The following is a 24,850-nucleotide window of genomic DNA, read 5'->3' as shown; positions in this document are numbered from 1 at the left end:
CATGCTGTTGTGCTTTCTGTTTACAAACTGCACATTAAGACAGATCTTTCTTTTTCTTTACTTTTTTTTCCAAGTGCAGCAAAGAGACGGAAAGCAACGCTGCAGGACAGGCTGAAAATTGTCCGGGCTCGCCTTACGTGGCTGTAGTGTTGGCAAAATGCAGAGCCCGAGCCCCTCCCAGAGCCCCCTCCTCACACACAGCGTCGGCACTTTACTAGTTCCACACCACGCATACGTTTTTAAAGCAGCGGTCCGTCCAACGATCATTTTCACCTCAAAGTGCCAACTATTCCATCAGAAAGAAAAGAAAAATCAAATGCGCTTTTTCCATGCACAAGCCTAGTTTGTAGTCTATCATCGGAGCTTTTAAAATTAACATTATTTTAAAGAAACGTTGGAGCACGCGCCAGAGGGCACTATTGTGTTGAAGATGACAGTAGCACAAGTTTGTGGTCCTGAACCATAAGCCACGGCCTCTAATGATGGCAAAGCAGGCACATAGCACACAATAAAGCCCAATGGTAAAGGCTCCATTGCTATTAGAGCTTTCACAGAGGGGGAAAAGGCTGCCTTGCCAGCGGCTTTCTATGACGCAGCTTGTCCATGTCTCTTTGAACAGTGCATACACAGAATATGTTATGTGACACTTGCACAGCGCCTAATGGCATTGGTATGGCCTCAAAATTCTGTGGGTGAACGCATAGGTCTTAACCTCTCTAGCGCCAAGATACCTTAGGGTGGCCGTGCGCTCAAGAAATGTGCCTAACATAACAGAAAGGTGGGTGAAAACACACAATTCTGTTTTAGGTAGGGGAGAGTCAAGTGAAGAGAATGGATAGATAAAGAGTTTGGCGGGTGTGTGAACACTTTCTCTGAGGGTGTCCAGTCAACTCGTCGAAAAAAAACTGGTCGACTGCAATTTGGTCGAAAACCAAATGGTCGAATTTTTGTTTTTATTTATATATTTATTTTTTGGGTTTTCGTTTAGTTAAAAAAGGGGTTTTTAGAGAAAAAAAGAGGGTTGGGGGGGGACCCCCCCAAAAAAAAAAAAAAAGGGTTAAAATAAAAAAAAAAATTTCGACCGTTTGGTTTTCGACCAAATTGGTTCGACCATTTGTCTGGTCGACCAATTTTTTTCGACCAAATGTCTGGCAACCTCTCTGAGGCATGTGAACGTCCTTGGAGGACCAAAGTCTGAGGTATGAGAATTGGTAAGAGGATTTTAGAATGTGTGTGAGCATTTTAGCCAGTAGGTAGGGGGCGGCTAAGTCGCAGCTGGAGCCCCATGGAGGTCTGGCTAGAGGATGGGTGCTGTGATGGTCTGTCGGGAGAGTAGGTGAGTCAAGGAAGGCTGATTATGTGACCAGCTAGACGGAATTCTTTTTCGTGGGACTTAGCTGCATTCTAGTGGCAGAGGTGATGTGCAATATGAGTTTGGGTTGTGGATTGTTGCAGATGTATATGGGGAGGGAGGGCTCTGTCCCAAAAGTGTTACAGCCATCTTCCATTCAGATGGAGTGTGATAGAAGTCATTGCTTGTATGTAGTTGTGATGTGGGAGTGCAGATCATATACGTATGAACTAGAATCCTTTCTGTGCATGCTCGGTGCTGTCTGTTGACTCCTTACGTGACTCATGGATGCCCCACCTACCTGTCTCGGAGTGATAGTTCCCCCATGAGGGAGAGTCTGGTGGGAGGTCTGGCTAGGACGGTCAGTGGGGTCGGTTGCTAGGATAGCCCAGGAAGCGTTTAGGGATGCAAAGGGTGGGTCATGGTGGAGTGGATAAGAGGAGGGAATGTGAGAGTGAGAAGGGAAAGGGAGGTCTGGAGGAGGAATGGGTCTGGTTGGGGACCAGGAAAGATGCAAGTGGCCTAGGAGAGTCTGGTGGGATGCCTGGGTGGATGGTGTGGATTGGAAGGTCGGGCAGGGGGTGTTCTTGTGGGGTGGGGGTTGGTTAAGAAGGGAGAAGTGGTAATTGGGGGAGGTGTCTGGAAGATTGTGTGGAGAGGTTTCTGGTGCGCCAGCGTGCCCCTCTGACTTTGGAGCAGCCCGGCATGGCAGAGGGCCCTCGGCCTTAGAAGAGGGAGGTGTACACAAGTGACAGGAAAACAATTGAGTGAAAGGCTACCCCTCCCTCTGTCGTGCAGGTAAAATAGCCTATCTCTGGAAAGAGTGTAGTTGTGGAACAAATACTGCACTTAGCCTCAGCTTTTTCATACAGTAAATTTATTCAAAGAAAAAACATTCTAAAATCATTTGTGGCCTTTGACAAGTGGGGAGGGCAATTCGTACTTCCTCCAATATTTCACAGATTGCCACACAATACAGATTTCAAAGAACACATAAATGACATTATTGAAACAAACAGCAACGAAATTAGAAGACAAATTGGAGATTTAGATACAGAAGTTTCTCTATTCATTGAAGTGCGTTTATACCAAGATAATAAGTGCATCAAAGTACAAAAGGTATGGCGTTAGTGCATTAAAGTTCTATGTATACAGTACAACAAAGAAGTTATTTTGGGAACTTATTCAATTCTTGCAGGTAGGGATGAGCATACAGATAGACCCGACGTTTATAGACCTCCTAATTGATGTTTCTCGGTCTAATTATTCTAGATTTTTCTCACAGTTCTTACATTGGCTTCTGCATGCTAACGTTTTCCTGCGGTTGGATTATATGTTTACATTCCGCAATGGGGAAGGATATGTTTAACAATATCTAATCGACACAGGGTGTTTCGGCCCTTAGTTGAAGATCCGCCCCTTCCCAGCCTTTTTCTTAAGTAGTTGGTGTTCGGGCCTTCATCAGTACGTACATATTGGGTTGGATTTCGATGTACCAGTTTTACAGCTACCCCTTAACTTGTCTTTAACAACTGTGAGGATACAAATATGGGCATACTTTTACTGAATGCGGTCAATTTGGGTGCGGACCTTCCTCGAATTTCTTTCAGACTAGGCTACGGACCTGATCTTGATTCACACACAGGGATGGTTATCAATTTCTTCTCTTGGAGAGCTACTAAAAGCTGCATGGTTAATCGGGGTTAACTTGGTGGGTAGACGTGGACATCTACTGTCGCACCTATAGGGTATGTGAGAAACCAAAGGGTGTCTCGCCTACTAGTCCCCAGGAATCTCTCTCTCAGGTGGCCAGGGCACAGCCATCGCATTTGGATCCAGGCCCTGAAGGTGGACCAGTGTGGGAGGACCACCTGGGTGAGGAGTTTTCAGGGAGTAGGGGTGAGGCAAACGATGGTGAGACGCGGTATTCCCCCCTTTCCCGTCCCCATTGTCATCCTATTTTATAGGATTCTCCCAATATCCCAACTCCCCCCTCTCTGCACAAACACTGGGCCGAGGAAGATGGTGACAGAGTAAAAAGGCTAACCCTTACATATCTCGTTGGACATGTCCCGCTAATTGGGTCAGGCAAAGTCTAGCACTTGACTTTAATCACATACATCTGATACCTATTAGCTCTCCCCACACAGATAAAAGGCGGAACATAAAGACACACTCTGAGACAGGTGAAACGCGAGAAGGAGCAGAACTTCAGGGGTGAAGGCGAACCTACTGGAGCAGGAAGACCGATCGAGGGACTAGAGCAAAGGGTAGGGAAACCCTGAAGATCCCTGCAGAAGGTTGTTACTTCCGGGAAAGCGTGAAGGAGACATGGAAAAAGCAATTGCAGACAAGAAGAAACCTGCATTGTATTTCAAGGATGCCAGCGACCCTCCCGGGTGAACGACAGAGTTGAGGAGGCGAGCCCAAGCCTGTGGTATTAACCTTGACTCGTGATTCAAAGCCGCAGAGACAAGAAAGGAACGCACATACCTGGTGAGTTAGTGAAAGACATGAAAGGCTGGTTTGTGTCAAGGAAAGACAATATAATTCACAAGTGAAGGTTGCGCACATGCCGGACCACTCCGCTACTCTGTATCACTGGCTTCACAGCTATCAGCCACTTAGTAGTTCATCACCGGTTAGCTTTCTGTCACGTCTCATCGGCATGTGCGGCCAGGAAGGGGAGTACATGGCCCGGCCCAGTGAGAAGTGAAGGAGCCAGGAGGTTTGGCATGGCAAGGAAGCGGAGGTCTCGATACGGCCATAACAGGAGGATCGCAGGTGAAGCAGAGAGGCGCACACGGCTGCATATCCCACATCGGAAGACGGCGGAGCAGGTCCCAAGGGAGGAGCAGCGGAGCAAGGCATGTGCCGAACCCGGCAACCACACAAGAATGGGCTGTCGCAGAGCGGCAGAAGAGCTGGCCTGAAGGAGCGGTGACAAGCGGAAGGAAGGAGAGCCGCAAGACGAATGCTAACGCAGTGAGTCGGGGGGTGGGGTCTAGTGTCTGACCCGGATCCAAGGGACCACCATGCAGAGTGGCGCCCTGGAAAAGGGGTGTGTAACAACACCGGAGCCCCTGACCCGACCCCCACTCACCCCAAACATGGGGGAACATTGCTGAGAAGGAGGCTGGAGAGAGCAGGGACTGGGTTAGGCCTGAGTCCCATCAGCTGAGGCCTTTCAGAGCACCATGGACTGGTGGTAGCCCACAGCCACAACGTTGAAGGCACAGAGCCCCACAAAAGGGGCAGGGAGAATATACCCGAGCCCCCAGCCTGTCCCCCAAGCAGTGGAGAACACTGCAGGGACGAGGAAAGGAGAGAATAAGGACCCTAGAAAGATTCTGGCTAGGGCCTGGCTGGCAGAGACTCCACCAGGCCTCGGGGACCAGGGGAAACCAGTGGCCACCACTCCGAAGGTGGGGACACCTAGGCCTATAACAGTGCCCAGAGATAGGGCAAAAGCCAGTGGTCAACAAAAACGAGGGGGCGAAGGCCCCCACACCCGAGAACAGCACCAAATGACAAGGCCGATGGCCTAATTTGAAAGAAAAACGCAGGAAGAAAGGGGCAGCGCCCAGGGGCATAAATCCAGGGGCATAAATAACATCCAAAGCATAGGGCAGAGCTACGAAAGCGGCCCCCACCATAGGGGACATACTGGCACCCTCCCCACAATGTGGCCAACCTTGGAAGCAAGAGACCTGGGAAAGAACAACCTGGACCGCTCAACGGAGCGCAAGGACCCAGTAGCAGGAGAGGCATCAACACCTATACATAGACAAGACTTCCATGGAGAAATGCTGTCTTTCCAAGGGACCTTGGCCAAAACATTTCAAGAACAATTTCAGCTAATTCACTCCAACCTCAACTCAGCGCTTGTGGGAATGAGGCAGGATGTGTGCCAGCTAGAGGAAAGGACGGACCTACATGAAAGAGGCCTGCAGAAGGTGGACAAAGAGACCACGGCAAACAGTGAGGGCATAGAGCGCTTAAAAGTAGCAACACAGAACCTGGAGTTGCAAATGGAGGATATGGAAAATCAGTCCCGGAGAATTAACATAAGAATAAAACTACTGCCAGAGTCGGTACAGGATAGAGAACAGAAGGAGGAGACAAAGAGGATCGTCTCAGACCTGCTGGGAGGAATAGACCCAGAGACAATTGAGCTGTATCGGATTCTGAGGATGGGCCGACAAAATAAGGGCCCCAATGCAGGCCCCATTATGTACTGGCGGCATTTGCAAAAGTATGGCCAAAAAGCAGCGGTTTTGAGGGCAGCAAGCCTGCAGGAGCCAGTGCTATATAAGGGCCATCAGATTTAATTATACCAAGACCTAGCAAACAGCACACTAATTAAGTGGCGCCAAATGGACCCATTTGTCAAGAATCTGAACAAAAGAGAAATTAGGTACAAGTGGACCTTTCCCTTTGGACTGGTGTTTGAGTGGGAAGGGGTACAAAAGCGAGTAGTCTCCCCTCTGGAGGCAGCAGACATATTCCACCTGGATCTGGGGCACGACTAGTTGGGAGAGGGGCCCTCCCCACCAGAGAACAGAGCTTGGCTCTCACCGTCACCTTCCAAAGGTTATCCCACAATTCCTCAGACAGCTCAGTTTGACTAGACGCACAGGGAGCACAAACATGTTGGAACCAGTAAGGGCAGATAAGCCTGGGGGAAAAAGGGGACGGTGGGGGGGGGGAGTGGGGTTTATCCCAAAGTTGGGGTCTGGGATAAGAGCAGAGAGGGAGGCAGGGGGAGGGGAAGGAGGAGGGCGTAGCAGGAAGGCAGCAGGGAGGGAGAAGGCAGAGGAAGGACCAAGGGGGGGAAAGTAGCCGTACAACAAAGGGGCATAACTTAGAGGAGACAATGTGCAAGGACCATTAATGGGGGGAGGAGACATAGGCTTGGACCATGGGAGAGGGATAAAGGGGAAGCGACCATGAGCAAGACCCGGATAACCGTAAATTCAAATGGCTAACTCATAATGTGAGAGGGCTTAACACCGCTCTCAAAAGAAAGAAGTTGGAGAGATTCACTAGGGTGGCAGGACCAGATATTTTGGCACTACAGGAAACCGACCTCCTAAAAAAGGACCAAGAGCGACTCAAACTAAAAGACTTCTCTCAGATATTTTTTGCCTCCGGCACGATGAAAACAGTGGCCATTAAGACCAATATGGACTTCAGAGTCTCAGAGATCAAATGGGATAAGGGTGGGAGATATGTATAGATATATATTAGTAAGAGGAGAACGTAAGGGATTAGCCTATACCATGGCATCAGTATATGCACCCAATACGGGTCAGGAACTATTCATGATGGGTCTTCTAGACGTACTGGAGGAATTCGCAAAGGGCCACATAATCCTGATGGGGGATCTCAACATGGCGTGGCATAAGAATGGGAAAGGTCGGCCCAGGGAGGACCGAGAGGTGGAGCAGAAGCGTCGGCCCAAATGCAGGATAGATTTAAGAGTGCAGGACTGCAGGACATCTGGAGGGCACTGAAGAGGGGAAAAGGAGGGATATACATTCCTCTCTGGGGTTCATTCACAATCGAGAATTGATTATAAATGGGTGTCAGCGAACCTACTGGGGAGGGTGGAAGTGGAAGTAAGCCCTTTGGTGATAGCAGACCACAAGACAGTGTCAATGAAAATGAACCCGCAGGTACGAACATCAGGTGTATGGAGATGGAAGATCCCAGGGGAGTTGCTCAGGGATCGAGTGATACGGGAGGATTTGGGGGAGAAGATCAAGGCATTCTTTGAGCGCAATAAAAGTTCAGATACGGGAGAGAGCATTCGGAGGGATACATTTAAAGCAACTATCAGGGGAGCCATAGTGGCAAGGGAACAAAGGGATAAATAAATGAAGGCGTTAGAGGCCCAAATGGAGAGAGAAGTGGAGGAGGCTGGGAAAAGGGCAGGCGATATACCCGAAAGAAACACATTCAAGGCATATAGGTGAGCAGTAGGGCAACTAGGAGTACTAAGAACAAAGAAAACAGAGGGGGCACTGTTATTTGTCAGGCAAAAATACTAGGCAAAAGCAAATAAGGCGGATGCGCTGCTAGCATGACTGTTGAAGGGAGCAGGGGGTCAGAATACAATTATAGCTATAAACGATGAAGAGGGACACCGCCACTCCTGCACAGAGGAAATACAGGACTGCATGGCCAGGTACTTTGAGTCCCTATACTCATCTCAAAACCAACTGAGCCAGCAACAAATAGACTTCTTGGGAAAAATACAGTTGCCCAAAACGGACGCCGGTACACAATAATTATGGGGCTGGGAGATAACGGAGGAGGAGGTGAGGAGAACTATTGCAAAACTGCCCTCAAATAAGGCACCGGATGGCTACATAGCCGTCTTTTATGAAACATACGCGTCTCTGCTCGTCCCCCAAATGACACAGCTAAGTAACAACTTTAAGATAACAGGACGCATTACATCTTCCATGGAAGAGGCCAAGATCACCCTAATTCCTAAACCCAACAAGGACCCCACGGAATGCACCTCACACAGGCCCATAGCGCTCATAAACGTGGACGCTAAAATCTACACTAAAATAAAAGCAAATAGGCTAGAGGGCTATCTCCCATCATTGATCCATCAGGATCAATCGGGTTTCATCTTGGGAAGACAGACAGCGGACAATATCAGAAGAGTGGCACATCTAGTAGAGAAAGTCCACAAGACGGCCACTCCATCGGTACTTTTATCACTAGATGCTGAAAAGGCATTGCCCGAGTGGAGTGGTCCTTCTTATTTAGTGTAATGGGGAAAATGGGCCTGGAAGGAGCTTCCTAAAAATGTCCCAAGCCAACTACAACACACCGGTAACATGAGTGATGGGGAATGGTTTCATGTCACGCCCTATTCGCCTGGGAAGGGGTACTAAACAGGGGTGCGTGCCCACTCTCCCCATTGCTGGGGAGGGAAGAAACAGCAGAGTTAAAGGCATCACCTTTTACGTGGCGTACAGGGGGGATCAAATAACTGGGGGTTAAAATAACACCAGCATTTTCGGGTTGGTATGTAGCCAACTACCCACCCATATTAAAGGTGATAAAGAAGGACTTCCAAAAGAGGAGGAATCTTAGAGTCTCTTGGATGGGAAGGATGGCAGCGGTCAAAATGGTTACACTCCTCCGAGTGTTCTTCTTATTCCAGGCGATTCCGCTGGCAATACCTTCTAGCTTCTTCGGGGAATTGGGGAAAATAACACCAAAAAATTCATATGGGAGGGGAAGAGGCCAAGAATTAGCAGTCATCTCCTGATGGCCCCAGAGAGGGAGAGGGGCTGGCTCTCACCATCTTCCAAAAATACTACAAGGCAGCACAAATGCGGGTGATAAGAGAATGGTTCTCCGGGACCGAAGGGAAGCACTGGGTCATGATGGACAGAGCTGTAGCACAGCACGACCTAAAGGATGTGTTGTGGCTGCCGAGACAACTCAGACCGAAACCCTTGTACATGAGTGCCATAACTAAATTACTGGCGGACACCTGGGAGAAACTGGTAAAGAAACAGGGAACCGCGACCTTCCCGCCCCCATTTACACCTATCTTTAATAATGGGGACTTTACCCCGGGAATAGAACAGGGGGACTTTGGGAATTGGCGAGAGGGGGCTGTAGGATGATTCAGGATGTGTTCCAGGACCAGAATCAATCTGTACAGAGTGCATACAGGAGTTTGGGGTGGAGGAGAGGGAAAGACACAGGTATTTTCAATTAAGGCACTGTCTAATGAACAGAGATAATAAGGCAGCAGCTACTCGAAAGGGTCACCCCATTTGAGACGTTTTTGCTAACACATGATGCATGAAAAGGCCTCATATCAAACCTATATAGAATACTGGATGATATCTCCCCCCGAGCTACATGGCTGTACATGGCGCGTTGGGAGCAGATGATGGGGCAGGAAATTAGCAAAGAGGATTGGGAAAGACTGTGGAGAAGGATACCCAAAGTGGCGAGAGCATCACAACTCCAAGAAACATGGTATAAGATCTTGTACGGGTGGCATTATACTCCCATCCGCCTTCATAGGATATACCCTGATGCATCCAAGGATTGTTGGAAGGGGTGTGGGGAAGAGGGCACAGCATCTTACACATGGTGGAAATGCCCCAAAATGTAGCCGTTTTGGAGGGAGATGTTACAGGCGCAAGCTCAAGCGTTTGGGGAAAGGGCCGGAAGATCCCCGAAACGAGTCTTGCTGAGAATGAGAGAGGCAGGAGAAGACGGGGAAAGTAGGGGCAGAGAGAAGGCAAGGGTAGTTTTGACTTTGGCAGCAATTACCCTTATCGCCCAAAGGTGTAAAGGAGCAATCATCCCCACGGTAGAAGAGTGGCTTCGCAAGGTATGGGAACTGGTGGCACTGGAATGGGCCACATATGCGATGAACAACAATCTGCAAAAAGTTGCCAGTGATTGGGGCGAAACTTTGGCATTCTTGAAAGATGATTTTAGGTCTCAATGGTGCCCCCAATGTAGTGGTCGAAGTGAGCGGGAGCGGCTGGAGCAGAGCTCCTCTACTTTTTTAAATTACGTTTTACAGCTCTTATACTTATATTGTAAAAAGAAACCGTTCCGGAATGGTTTTGTTTTAAAATAACAGTGTAGGAAGAAGTTGAGACTTGGACTTTCAGTGCACTACACTGAACGTTCCCTTAAACAACAGGTGCATGCTTTTGGGGGTTTGTATTGTGTGTGGGAGGCGGTGTGATGATGGGGTTTGTGGGGAGTGGGTGCTGGCTGGCAGGGAACATAGCTCCACTACTTCTTTTCGTGCACTTCGACCACTGCCCCATTGTGTAAAAATCATGGACCTGCATTAAGTGGACCCTGACGAGGAAATCGAGCAAGTGGATGGGGATACTGAACCCACGAGTGGGTGGGGGAGGGGAAAGGGATAGGAGGTAAAGGAGGTGGGAGGAGGGAAGTTTAGCATGTTCCGGCAGGCAAACCTGTACTTATAATGAGGACCTATATCTGGTATTTTTTATTTTTTTTGATGTGTCATTTTTTACATGAGTTGTAATTGTTTTATGCTGCTCGAGTTTTAAGTAAAGCAGCGAGAAAGCATAATCCGAGCCTCCGGTCTTGACATAGAATCAAGGCTTAAGGCACAGTCCCTGTGGAAAAAGATGCAGGGTTGTGGCACACAACAGCAGCTAGATCCAGAACACACGCCTCCGGCTCTAGCCCTGTGAAAAAATATGCAAGGTAGTGGCACAAAACAGTAACTAGATTCAGAATTCAGGCCTACGGCAGTAGCCCTGTGGAAAAAGATGCAAGGAAGTGGCACAAAACATTATGCAACAATCTCTGCAGCTCTAATGCCATGGTGACAGATAACTCCATCTCCCCTGAACTATTTTAGATCATGGCCTAGAACGCTCATACTACTCATAGCTGCGAGGAGATATGTGGGATGGGGGTTGAGAGCGCTAGCATGGCTTAGTAACAGGGAAAGAGGAAATAAATAAATAAAAACAAGATGAAAATGGAGAGCACATAACTTGATCATAATGAAATAAACAAAGTCTTTGGAAACAGAGAAATTGATTCACAGAGAGTTTTATAATGGTTCAATCCCATTGGAAAATATTCAGTGAATCAGACCTTTATTATCAGAGTTCCTAAAAGGGATAGTTACCAAAATGAAATGCAGCATCAAGTGAAATACTGGACCGTGAGCTAACAGCTGAAGAGGTAAGACAGCCAATCAAGGAGTTGGCCAACAGTAAGTATCCCGGTCCAGATGTTATACCTGTTGATTTCTACAATGAATCTGCCAATGAGATCATCACAGATTTACTAGCAATCTACCAAGAAGCTTGTAGATGTGGGCAGCTCCCATAGACCGTTATGGAGGCCGCTATAGTAGTACTTTCAAAACCAGGGAAACCACAACTAAAATGCGGGCCATATGGGCTGTGTGCCTTTTAAACACAGACCATAAAATATTGGGAAAAGTTGTTAGCAAATAGGCTACTACCTAACATCCCTGAAATTATTAATTCCGACCAATTAGGCTGCATTTTATTTGCGATGATAAAGAGCCTTTACCCAAATTGAAGTTATATTGACCTTCCTTGATATAGAGAAGTTGTTAGATTCAGTAGAATGGGTGTTTTTGTGGGAAGTACTAATACAAAATGGCACCAAACACATTATGATTAGGTGGATTAAAATATTATAATGATCCTTGGGCTAGAGTTATAACAAGCAAAAATACATTGCAACATTTTTAATTGGTATGAGGCATGCAACAAGGATGTCCAATGTCCACAATTATTTTTTCATGTGCCATGGAGCCGCTGGCACAATCGCTAAGGGACAAGCATAGCACTTGCAGGCTATGTATTGGCTGATCATTTTCACTGATGTCCTTATACACTGATGACATGGTTCTATGAGTCAGCAATACACAACAGAATTTGATTCACAAAGATTATGCTGGTTTGGCTATTCACTGGGATAAATCTAAGACATACCCATAAACCCCGAGGCTGGGAAATATCAATACATGTAGGACTTAGATGGAGCCTGAAGACTGTAAAATACTTAGGAATACAAATTAGCGTGAATAGCGAAGATATAAAGCTGAATTTTGATGCAATCATAACACAATTAGAACAGAAAGTTGAGAAGTTTATTAAGCTTTTACCACTTACAATAATAGGCTGAGCTGCCATTATGAAGATGAGAATCCTCCCAAAACATTTATATTGGGTTCAAGCAATTCTGGTTTTCAATAAAAAATAAATAAGATCCCTGAAGATTAGGCTGACATGGGGAGGTAAATAGCTGAGAATAAAGTGGGACTTATTAACTAAACCAGGCGATAGAGATGGGCCAGCGATCCACAAGCTCAATAACTACTACCTTGTCGTGCAAGCGCGCTTTGCAATATACTGGCAGAAAGGGAAGGTAACGTTCCCACACGTACAAATAAAGCAGCAAATTACAAGACCAAGTCGACGGAACACAGCAATAACAGCCAAATACAATAAGGTCTCCATTGCAACAGATGCAGTGTTCGCTACACATTGAGCCTGGAACGAAATTGGGCAAATACTAGCAGATGATACTCTTTTCTCACCAAAGTTATGAAGACAGTTTCAGGGATTAGAGGTAACCTTTGAAAACAGTATACCGCAGGACTGGTGCATTAGAAATATACAGACTTGGAGATACGTTTTGGTAAATGATTGCTTCATTGACCTAGATACATAAATAGAAGCAGCCACAAATATGGTAAAGGCGACATTCCAGTATTACCGAATTAGGAACACAAAAACGATACTGGAATGCGATTCCCAGTACCGCCAATAACTAAATATTCTGGTAGATGAGATGACTGACAACAGCTGCAACAGACTTAATATATAGAATATATTTGTACATACAAGCTCAAAGGGAGGTAGCCATGCATCCAAATTTTATGAAATGAACAGCAACCTAGGAGGAATACTTGACGAAGAGACATGGTGGCCCATATGTGCCCTGATAAGGCATATTTCCAGGAGCTCACTATTAGCTCTAATACACTACAACTATGTGCATAGGCTATACTGTACCCCTATTAAGTTGGCAAGGTATGGGACAAACACATCATCTAACTGCCCAAGAATCAACATAGGTAAAGCTGATTTCTATCATATGGTATGGTGGTGCACAATACAGGATAGAGATAATGGAAATAATAGACGGAGACATTCTGCTATCTCTGGATGCTGTGATGAATCAGAGATGATTCACCCAGGAAACCTTACTTGGGACCCTTCTCATGTGGCATGGGAAAGGCAGACACTTTCTGATGCTGACCCTTGGGGGTGGTGTTCTGTCAGAGGATCACATGGTGGGCGACCAGGTCAGGAAAAATGGGAAATCCCCTTATATAATTTATCCCAAGATCTCAACCTTCTAATAGTCTTTTGCAAAGTAGAAACTGTTAGCTAAGCTAAATCCGATATTATGGACTACAAGACACATAAATCCCTAAGTACAGGGATGAAGAAGAGGACTGCAGAGGCACAAGACTGCAGGTTGCAATCAATCAGGAATAATGACCTACACCTGAGGAGGACTGGGAGACATAAAAAGCCCCACCAGGTGCAGACCATTGGAGGGAGTAGAAGTAGAAGCTGGGGTAGTTGTCCTACCTCCATGTGGCAGAAGCAGAGGTCCTGTGGGAGCAGAGATGCCGGGACCACAGTGGCGTATGAGGTCGATGCCGGTACTAATTGCTCCAGACCGCAATTGCAGAGCTGACACAGCAGGAAGCGTCAGGAGAGATGCCTCTCCCTCTGACGAATGCAGCTGCAGAGCCCGTGCAACGGAAAGAGCACCTTTTGAAAACTTTCCCTCTTATTTTGCGAGTACAGGTGGCAGGCAAGCACCAACTTGTTGACGGTAGACGTGTGCCACAGAGGACCGTGGAGAAGAGATTCACGGACCGCCTGGGGAGAGTGAAGCAGAGGACTTGGAGGCAGCAAGGCAAATGGAGGCAGAAGCCAGACCCGGTGAGTTCACTGGTGGATCATGACCCCGGAATGCTTCGTATATGCCCGCTGGCCAAGTCCATGAGCCTCAACTATAGTAAAGTAGTAAGTGAAACAAGTGAAGAAGAACCCTTTTGAATACCGAACTAATAGAAAACAAGTAAATTACTATGTTAATAGCCAAGCTAATTTAAAAGGTCACAGATGGCAACATAAGAATCTGATTGCCATATCAGAAGCGGGTGATTTTGACATTGTTGGGGCATACAAAGACCCACAACAAAAAGGAGCAATATCTATGATAGAAAATATAAACACTCATTGCCAATGTAAAGAAAGAAATGTACCAAAGCAATTAAGAAAGAATCATAATTGTCTAAGCCAAGCGAAAACAGTTGGTGTTTTCAATGTTGATGACAATTATTGTCCATATGAAAACGAGGTCCTAAGGAAGAAAGACTTAACCCCACATTATCAAAGCCAAAGAAGTATGAAATTGAAACACTATCCTTATCAGCATTTGGTTAGTGCAAAAAGGGAAGGAACAAGAAGGCCTCCCTTCTGAGGGAAGACGTTTAGAGCAAGTTGAGCATAACCTGCAGAGAATGTGGCCCCAACACAGTTGTAGCACACAGCATCAGTGTGGTCTTTTTTCCCTTGAAGTGGTTCTTATATTTGAAGTTGTGGAGCGAAAAAATTGCTAAATTGCTTTGTTTGAGTTCAAACATTACCACTAAAGTACTGACAAGTAGTAGTTTACTAGTAGTTTGGCAGCAGAGTACACCAGGTCAGAGGTTGTTGTAGTAGTTGGATCTGTTCTGGCATGAGAGTATGCCAGAGCAGAAACCTTGTCTTAATAAGCCTGGCAGATGAATGGACCAGGTAGAAGCCTTTGAAGTTCTATAGTATGGTTACAAGTCTTGAAGAAGAAATTGAAGAACCACTAAAGTATTTTGTTGATTAATGCAGAATCATCCTGACAAATTAATAACATTGAAGCAAGTGTCACTGCTGCTGAAATCTTTAATATTGTTAAACAAATGGTTTTGTGAACTTGTGACCTTATTGTTGAAACCCATGAAGCAAGGAAATATTCGGACTTGCTGAACAGAGGTTATTTCAAGAACTTGGTGTTATCAAATTGGAACTGTGTGTTGTTTAAAATTGAAACCAAAGAGAACTTTGTTTCAATATAGGATTTCCTTAACCTTTTTGGAACTATGAAACAGACGCCTACTTGAATCTGAGGAAGGGGAATTCACCCAGATTAGAAGGAGAAACATTTATTATGATGTGAATTTAACTGTTATATATGTTGTTGTTGAACTGCCTTATATATGCCTTGTTAAGTTGTGTTTGATTAAGTGGGAGGGACAGAATCATTTTGTTAGAGTGTTTAAGCAGGGAAATCCTTGTTAGGGTAGGGATAGTGAGGCGTTTATCCAATATTTTGAGTTGATAAAATGGCATAGTTGTCTGCCTCACATTTCTAACCCCTCACAATGCCTATTGGGACACTTTACAGATGAGCCCCACTTCAATACCAATTTTGTTCAGATGGCACCCCTGTTAGCCAGCTGTAAACTGACGATACAGTGGATGTGTTGGAGGCCCCCGTCGCATACCAACAGGTTTAACAATAGGATTCATATGCGTGAAGTGGAAACATACTACTGTAATTTCATAAAAAGCAAAGCCAGGCCTATGGATTATTTCCAATATAGATCTATGTAATGCGAGCAAGAGAGAGCAGGAAAGCAATGGTAGTGCAGAAGCTATAGACATGTATATGTGAGTGATACAGATGTAAAATGGATTGGTAGGCGTAACACGATGCACTGTATATAAGATGTCTACGTAGACTTCTCAAATGGCAGTTCCATCCTTGTATGAATTATTGATAATAGAGCGTGTTTTAAAGAATGTAATGTCTTGTAGTTAATGAAGGAGGTGATTCATTTAGTTATATCATGAATTAGTAGGTTGGCAATACTGAATTTATTATATCTTTAGGCCTAGGTAATTGTATAAAATTGTAATGAGTAAATTAGGAACTGCTAATGTTCACTGTATGTGATGTTATAATTTCAAACCTTAATACATTTGATTTAAAAATAAAAAAAAAAGCTCACCTCGATTTCCGAGCCACATCAGAAAGGTTTTGTGAGTACGCACATTAGTCCAAATGCAAGCCTTTTACTCCAGGAAATTGTCTGTGTCTGACAGTGCTGTGCTAAATTATACATAACTTTATCAACCCAAGAGACAGGCATTTCTCAAGTCTGTAGACAACTTGTTTCACCCTTATTAGGGAACATCAGTGCAGTATAATCTAGACAGCCATGTGATTGGGGCATGTTAAGCCAACAACAGCTAAATTTTGTCTGGTTTAAAAAGCCTTGGAAAAAAACCCTTTAATCTGATTAATCCATTTGAACCAAGTTGCACATGCCACATCGCCACCTAATAACCATCGCCCTAAATTCACCTCCAGGTCAGAGCCACATTTGGGTCAATTTGCTTACCCACAGCGACTTGCGGATGCAGAGAATGAGGTGCCTCCAGTACTACCATTTTTATATATCTCCCACGGTGCATTGTAAAAAGTGAGGCAGGCTTTTCAGAACAGATATCAGCCTTCTTTTTTAACCACCGTGGCAGGCCTTCCAGATTATATTCTCATGACAATGAGACAGTAAAATGCTCTAACATTTTTACCAGGAGAGGGTGAAGGGAAGGTTTGCCTCCAGGTTGGATGTGGGGAGGCTATACCAGTAGCAATTGAGAAGCTTGAGAGTGTCGTGGCCTAGGGATAGCATTTATTTGTATTAGTTATCGTCGTTTCTCTTGAATGGTGATGTTCTTGTGAAAATGTGCTCTTCTTTTGTATAACTAGAATAAAAGCTTGTGAACAGTTAGCGTGCAGTTTTTTTAAATTATCACTAAATATTGCAGTACATTTGCACAGTAAATTCTTGTGCAAAAACCCTTTTAACAGTGTATGCTAAACACCAAATTTTGCACACATTCTAGCGCCATTTCTTAATCGCAAAGTTGCTACTGGCCATGGCCAGTGGGCCACAGTACTGCAATGGGGAAAAGTCCAATGGTGCGTAGGTCAGACACATACGAATATTGCTGAATACATCTGATGAAACAAACAGAAAAAAAACCTTTAGTAATGCAGATGGTGCGAGATATAGCTTAAAGGCTTGAAATTCAGTTAAGAACACTAAAGGTGAATGACTGTAAGGTGATGGTTCAACAAAAATAAGTGTTCCAAGCTACGACGCTCTGAACATTATGGCACAGCCCACAAGCATACAGACGACGACATGACAACTATCATGGGGAAAATACCTATGGAATTCAGGGTGTAAAGTGGCCTTACCCCATCACAGGTATCATATTTCTATTAGCATTAATTACATATATGTCTATGCAATATTATTGTCACAGGTCTTAAAATAGACCAAGAAAATATTTTACTCGGGTAGTTTCCCCATGAGATATGATATGATATGATATGGCATTTGTAACGCGCCTATACACAAGTGTTTCAAGGCGCGACGAGGCAGGGAGGGGGAATAAGGGGAAGACAGACAACGATCCTACTAGGCCAGGTGACATTCAGACCGCGCAAGTGCAGGGGTAGCGAAAAATGCAAGGGGAGAGGGGGAAGTGCAGTAAAAAGTAAGTAGAATAAAATAAATAGGGCCAGCTGGAGGCAAGTGCAAGGTAAGTGCAGACAAGTGCTGGGAAGGTGGGGCTGTAGGGATACAGAGACAGTCCCGCAGTGCAGGGGTTGCCAGGGAGGCAGTGCAAGTGGAGAGTGGCTGGGCCCCGGACCGAGGTCGGTGAGAGTGGCCCAGTTGCAGATTCAGTGCAGTTTCAATGAAGAATTTAGCAGGGGAGAGGGAGAGAGAAAGCAGAAGCAAAGAGGAAGGTTTTGAGGTGCTTCCGGAACCGGAGATGGTTCTCCTCAAGTTTCAGGGAGGCAGAAAGGCTGTTCCAGAGGGAGGCCCCTGCCGCGGAGAGAGATCTACCCCCAGCTCGTTGCTTCGAGAAGCGGCTGACCCTGAGGGAGTTGGAGACGGATGAGCGAAGGGCTCGGGAAGGAAGATATTTAGGAATAGGAAGAGAGAGTTGAAGGTATTTAGGCCCCAGGCCCCAGAAGGCCTTGTGGACAATGCAGAGGGTTTTGAACTTAAACCTCGCAGCCACTGGGAGCCAGTGTAGAGATTTCAGTCCTGGAGAGATACGGTCCCAGGGCTTGAGGCCAAGGAGAAGTCTCGCAGTTCTGTTCTGGATGAGTTGCAGAGGGCGGAGTGTGGAGGCAGGCAGATTAAGATAGAGGCTGTTACAGTAGTCCAGCTTCGAGAGAACCAGGGCTCGGGAGACAGTGAGCTTCTGGGGGAAGGAGAGGAAGGGAAGAATACCTCTGAGGAGGTGCAGCTGGTAGTGTGACTTCTTAGAGACGTCAGATATATGAGGAGAGAAGGAGAGTGTGGAGTCGAAGATGACCCCGAGGTTTTTCGCCTTGCAGGTAGGAGCAGGAAGAGGGCCAAGAGAGGCTGGCCAGAGAGCTGCAGGGAAGGAGGGAGTGGGTGTGCCGATGAGTAGAATCTCAGTCTTACTGGCATTAAGGCAGAGGTCATTGGCGGCACACCATTCCTGGATAGCAGACAGACAGTCAGAGATGAGGGAAGGAGAGGAGGAGGCCGAGGGTAGCCTGAAAATGAGCTGGGTATCGTCCACATAGCACTGAAAGTTGGGGCAGAGAGCAGCGATGCGGTGGGCAAGGAGTGCCAGATATTGGTTGAACAGCCAGGGAGAGAGATTAGATCCCTGGGGAACACCACAGGTGGAGAAAAAGAGGTCAGAGAGGAAGGACCCAAGTTGGACCTGGGAGGGTCGATTGGAAAGGAAAGAGGCCAGCCACGCCAGAGCCTGACCAGTGATACCCAGGTTATCACGGAGACGGTTGAGCAGGATGGCATGGTTGACAGTGTCAAAGGCAGAAGAGAGATCGAGCAGAATGAGAACACACGGAGTGTTGGAGTCAAGGTTCAAGAGCAGATCCTCACGGATGTTCAGGAGAGCAGTTTCCGTGCTTTTGGCAGCTCAGAAGCCAGATTGGTGGTCATGAAGACTACTAACAGATTCAGCATGGAGGCTAAGCTGTGAGATGGCCAGTTTCTCCAGGAGCTTGCCCAGGAAGGGAGTGATGGAGATTGGGCGATAGTTAGCCGGGCAGGAGGGGTCGGAAGAGTGTTTCTTAAGAAGAGGGTGCACAAGGGAGTGCTTGAGGGGGGATGGGAAGACTCCAGAGGCGAAGGAGTGGTTGCAAAAGTCAGCCAGGGCAGGAGCCAGGGAGTCGATGTGGTCCTTGATAGTTTTGGAGGAACTGGGGTGAACCTGTTTAGACAAGACTTTCATAGATCGGACTTGTCAGGAAACCTCGTCAGCAGAAAAAAGGGGAAAGGCAGAGAAGGAGGGAGGCGGGGTGGCTGCAGAAGGGCCAGAGGAAGAGGCGGGGAGAGAGGGGGGGAGGTGATAGGAGGAGAGTGAGGACAGGATGTCCTGAGTTTTAGAGATGAAGTGAGAGCCCAGTGCAGTGCAGAGGGCCTGGGAGGGGACAGGAGAGGTAGAGACTGCAGCAGGGTTGGCAAGCTCCTTGCAGATTTTAAAGAGTTCAGCCGAGTTGTTAGATGCCGCAGAGATGCGGGCTTGGATAAGGGCTCTCTTCTTGGTGAGAACGGAGAGTCGGTATTGCCTTTGGAGCAGGCGGCAGGCCAGTTTGTCAGAGGATGAACATGAAGCACGCCATTTCCTCTCTGCCACCCTGCACTTGCGTTTCAGGGTGAGGAGATCCGGGAGTTACATTTGGCTTTGGGCTTCAGGCGGATTCTCATGACAGGAGCAAGGATATCAAGAGTATCAGATATAGCAGAGTGGAGCATGGAGAGGGCTGTGTCAGGGTGGGAGTCAGCCGAAGGGGGAGGGGGGGCGAGAAGGTGGCAGCGAAAGCCTCAACTGACAGGCGCTTCATGGGTCGGATGACCGAGAAGGTGGCTGTCAGTGATGAGGGTGGCTTTGTGAGGGTGAGGTGGGAGGATAGGAGAAAGTGATCACTCCAGGAGAGAGGAGTGGAGAGAGGGACGGAGAGGGGAAGATCAGAAGAGATCAGAGCATCAAGAGTGTGCCCTGCAGAATGAGTAGGCCCAGACGGGAGAATAGAGAGTGAGAGAGAGTCGCAGAGGTCACAAAAGAGTCCAGTGGGGGGACAGGAGGCATCCAGGTGGATGTTGAAGTCACCAAGTAAGAGGAGTTGAGTGGTTGAGGACAGGAGTGAGGAGGAGAGGTCAGCCCACTCAGAGAGGAAGGAGGAAATTTGAGCAGGTGGCCGATAGATAGTAGCCACGGTAAGGGAATGGCTAGGAGAGAGAGAGAGTCGGCAGACAAGACATTCAAAGGAGGAGTAGGTCTGCGTAGGAGTGACAGTGGCAGGAATCCACTCAGGGAAGATAAGGGCAACACCCCCCCCCCTGCACGGTTGGGTCTGGGCACGGAGAGGATCTTGTAACTGTCAGGTAGGAGTTTGTCAAAGCTGGTGACAGAGCTGGCTGTGAACCAAGTCTCAGTGAGACCGAGGACGTCAAGGTCCAGTTCCTCAAGAAGGCGACAGATATCAGAGGAATGCTTGATGGCAGAGAGAGAGCTAAGAGTGGCAATATGGAGAAGGTTGCCACCCTTGAAGGACTTCCGGGGAGGGGTACAGATCAGAGGTACGCCCTGCGGAGGTGTAGAAGAAGGAGGTGAAGAAGGAGCCCGATAGGGGGCAGGGAGGGAGGGTAGAGGCAAGGTAGCCGAGGACAGATGAGGGGGGACAGCAGGAGAGGAAAGGAAGTTGATGAGGTGTGGGAAGCGTCTATCAAAGAGGTGAAGGTTGGCCTGAGGGCCTTGGACCAAGACGGTTCCATTAGTGTAGACATTAATGATGGCCTTAGAGGAGCGGAAGGGGGTCAAGAGGACATCCCAACGGGTGCCACCATTAATGGGAGAAGAGGAGAAAGGAGAGAGCACAGAGACCATATGAAGGGTCCATAGGTCAGGCGAAGGCACGAAAAAGAGGATGTCAGTGAGAGTTTCCTTGGAGCAGGCACTAGTGTAGGTGTCAGCGATAGGGAGGCCTGGGTTGGAGACCAGGATGTCCTTTTTAAACTTTTTCCTACCAGATTTAGTGAGGAGAGCAGGATAGTCAATAGAGAAGCAGTTAGAGAAGATAGGCGAGATAGAGAGCACCATGGAGTAGAAGGGAGTGGGGGGGGGAGACAGACGATACGAGAGCATGCAGACAGGAAGTGAGCAGCAAGCATAGTTATGTTATCTGTGGTCTGTGACCAGGCCCAGTGGCCCCTTTGAAAGGCCTGGCTGAAAGCCATGCCCTGGGTAGTGGTTAGGGCCACAGGCCATAGCCAGTGGCATGCGGCACCAGGTATCTGGGAGAAGTGGCTTCTGAGCTGACCTCAGGCCAGGAGCAGTGGCTATGAATGGTGGATTGGCAGGGCCTGGCAATGTAGCAACAGGCTAAGACATTCATGAGGGTGTGATAGTTTCCAGTGATGTCACTGATTATCTAATAAAGTGATGTCAGTGGGCTGCTCAGCGGGGAGTTAAGTTGGCATAGCTTCGAACACACCGAACCTCAAGGGATTTGTTGCAATAAACTACCACTTCAACGACCTTCAACATTGAAAAATATTTTGCATAGACAATCTTACTTTGCCTCCAATGTACTTTATACCAGCGTCTACCCCTCCAAGTGATGAAGTTGTGCAGGGGGTCACCACATAATTTGGTAATAGAAATGCCAAAAGTAGTTAAAAAAAGGAGTGTACTCTGAGCAGGAAGTAACACAGTTTTATTCAGGGCCCAGACACAGCTGGGACAGCAATTTCAAACAGAGGACAGAACAGAACTGCATGAAAAGGTGCTGGCAAAGTAACACCCCTAAATCAAAGGCTTTTATAACAAATAATGATATACATTGCTGTGTTGTGATTGGGTTCAACAAAACATACCACATCGGCCCTAGCTAGCCTATCCGATGTCACAATCCAACCCACATTGTATGCCAAACCATTGAAACGTTTCAGATGACCAGTGGAACTTTATTCATCTGTCCCGGTCCTCTGATCTTTATTCTCATGAGAAAGCCTTCAACCTTGACACTGATCAGAGACTTGAACTAAGAACACATCAAGAACTCTATAACTTCTTCACGGGAGGCGTGGCAAGATGGCGACGTGAAAGGACGCTTCTCAAGGGAGCTCCGTAAGATCCGACACTGATCCTGAACGAAAGTGATAGCTCTTGGTGAATGAGCAGACCCAGGGCGCATCAGACGGTGTATGAAGGCAGTGGGTACACAACGAGTGCCCAAACAGCCCGTGGAATGGCGTTTTGGTGAAACCGGAGCCTAAAGAAGGAGGCGATCGAGCTGCGAACAGGACATTGCCCAAGATGGCCGCTACCGGACAAAGGGCCATAAAAAGTCTACGAGGTCGAGGAAGATAATGTTTGCTGACACGGCGCATGTCGTGGCGACTATAGTGGCCCAGATGGTGCTAGGTGTCCTGCTTTGAAGCAGTCGTGGAACTGGTCCGGGGGGGGGGCCCGGCGGAGCCGGTGTGCAGACAGAGACCGGGGACACGGATGACAGGGCCGTTGTGCTGCAGCTTGTAGCGCGATTGCCTGGAGCTGGTGGCGGTGACGCTCAATCTGATGCCCCGAGGCGGGATAAAGGCTCCTGCAGTTCCCGTGCCAGAGAGCAGAGGGGAGCAAGCACGGCGTGGAGGGTGCCGCGTCGCCGCGGCGGAGGTGTCTACATTGAGACCCGGACGGAGCTGAGGGGTGCGGAGCCCGGATTACGGACGCCTGGGACTTGCGGCGCTGTAGCGCCAGTGGATTGGGGGCGCTCGGCGGAGCTCTGGAGCGGCTCTGCCGGAAGAACCCTGGGACGCCCCTGGCTGTTGGCGCGGGGAAGTCGATCGCTCAGGGAAATAAGATCCAAGGCGGTGTCAGGCCCTAACAGGGGACAGCCGCGAGGGGCTGGTGAACGGACTCCGGGGGTGCCCCAGCAGGCCATGTGCAGTCGTGACGGACTAAAAGGGAATATCGAGCTGCCCATGGGGACTGGGGCAGACGCATGCAGGGCACCGTAAACGGTGCACATCTGAGCCCCCTGGCAGGGCATACCTCATTGAGAGGTGATACATCCGGACTGCAGCGAAGACTGGCATTTGACCTTCTCATCCAGCAAGCTAGTCACAGCAGCTCAATAGCTGTGGCTGACAACGAGGGAGCTTGGATAGTGCACCCTAACTGATGGTAGAGCTGGGAAGCACTCAAGCCGGGACATTAATTGGGACCATACTGAGTATTGGATTGCCCCAAGGAGAGCGATTAAGGTCCGGGCCGGGGGGGACATCGCTGCGAGCTACAGGAGCGTGATCATGTGGGCAGCTATCTTTGGAGCTTTTGTTGGCTCCTAGACTTGGAACCGGATAACCTAAATGGCCATGTAGCGTGGACGCAAGCTATGTGACATGATATCAGATGACCCCTATGGCCAAGGAGCGTGAGTAAACACCCGAGGCAAGCTTGCAGATCATATGACCTTGGAGCTCACGGAGCACCGGAGCAAGTGAGCGTTAGGGCAATGGGTGCATGGGACCACTGGCTATAAAGCGGGATACAGCGGGGGCCGAAGGAGCGACACTGCATGAGTGCAGGTACGTGGGAGGACACAGCCCATTCTAGGGGCTGGGCGAGTGACAAGGTCACACTCGAACACAGCTTAAACGGCCCCGGACACGCCCGGAGTGGCCTGCCACCACATGAATTTTCTCTGCACATGGGGTGGCGTTGCTGGCCCACGCCTGAATAGCATTGCATTATGTCCAACAAAACTGCCCGATCCAAAAGCAAACAACCCACACCGGAGGCTTATGCCAAGATGCCCACAGGAACGGAAGGCGGTGAGAGCAAGGACACTACCGCCACAGTGGCGGAAGCACCGGACACGATCCAAGAAGTGCTAGCAACGATTGCAGACTTGAAAATTGCCTGGGAGATCAAATTTGCCTGGCAATGCACGAATTGCAAGTGGGTCTGGACCTTAAAATTGGTGCGGTCCAGGAGGAAGTCAATCTGTTGAGACAGGACGTGCGCACGCTCGTGGAACGCACCGGAAAACTGGAAAAGGAGATGGCTCCGAATACGGCGGCATGCGCCGCCCACGGATCGGAACTTCATGCCCTCGTGCAGCGTGTGGGCAACCTGGAGAACAGAGCGGAGGAGGCGGAAGGGCGCGCCAGACGCAATAACATTCGTATTGTTGGCCTGCCGGAAGGAATGGAGGAGCCTAACCTAACAGAATACGTAGAATCCATGCTTCTGCAAGCGATAACTGGCGGAGCACTGACCCAGGGGTTTGCAGTTGAGAGGGCTCATAGGGCCTTGACAAGGAGACCACCCCCGGGGCCCCCCCCGCGGCCGCTGATTGCAAAGATTTTGAACTATCGGGATCGGGAAAAGATACTGGAATTCTTCCGGAAGCGGGAAACGATAGAAAGGGGGCCGGCAAAAATCACGGCGTACCCGGATTACGCTTTGCACGTACAGCGTAGCAGGATGAACTTTGGGGCGGTGAAAAGAAGGCTGAGAGAGGCCGGACATTGATATATGTTGCTCTACCCGGCCAAATTGAAAGTGTTCTATAAGAACAAAACCCTGTTCTTCGAGACGCCGGAGGATGCCATGGACTGGCTGGACATGCAGGGCCGCCCTCAAGAACCGGACATCCAGATGGGAGCCGTAGAAGATAAGTAGCACATGGCGAGGTCATCTCAGGGGACTTGTCAAATGACACTGGGACTAGAATTTAGTATTAAATAAAGCTTGC

The sequence above is a fragment of the Ambystoma mexicanum genome, chromosome 5p, assembly GCF_040938575.1.
Source record: "Ambystoma mexicanum isolate Mex_15411 chromosome 5p, UKY_AmexF1_1, whole genome shotgun sequence".
NCBI lineage: Eukaryota > Metazoa > Chordata > Amphibia > Caudata > Ambystomatidae > Ambystoma > Ambystoma mexicanum.
This window is presented reverse-complemented; position numbering follows the sequence as displayed.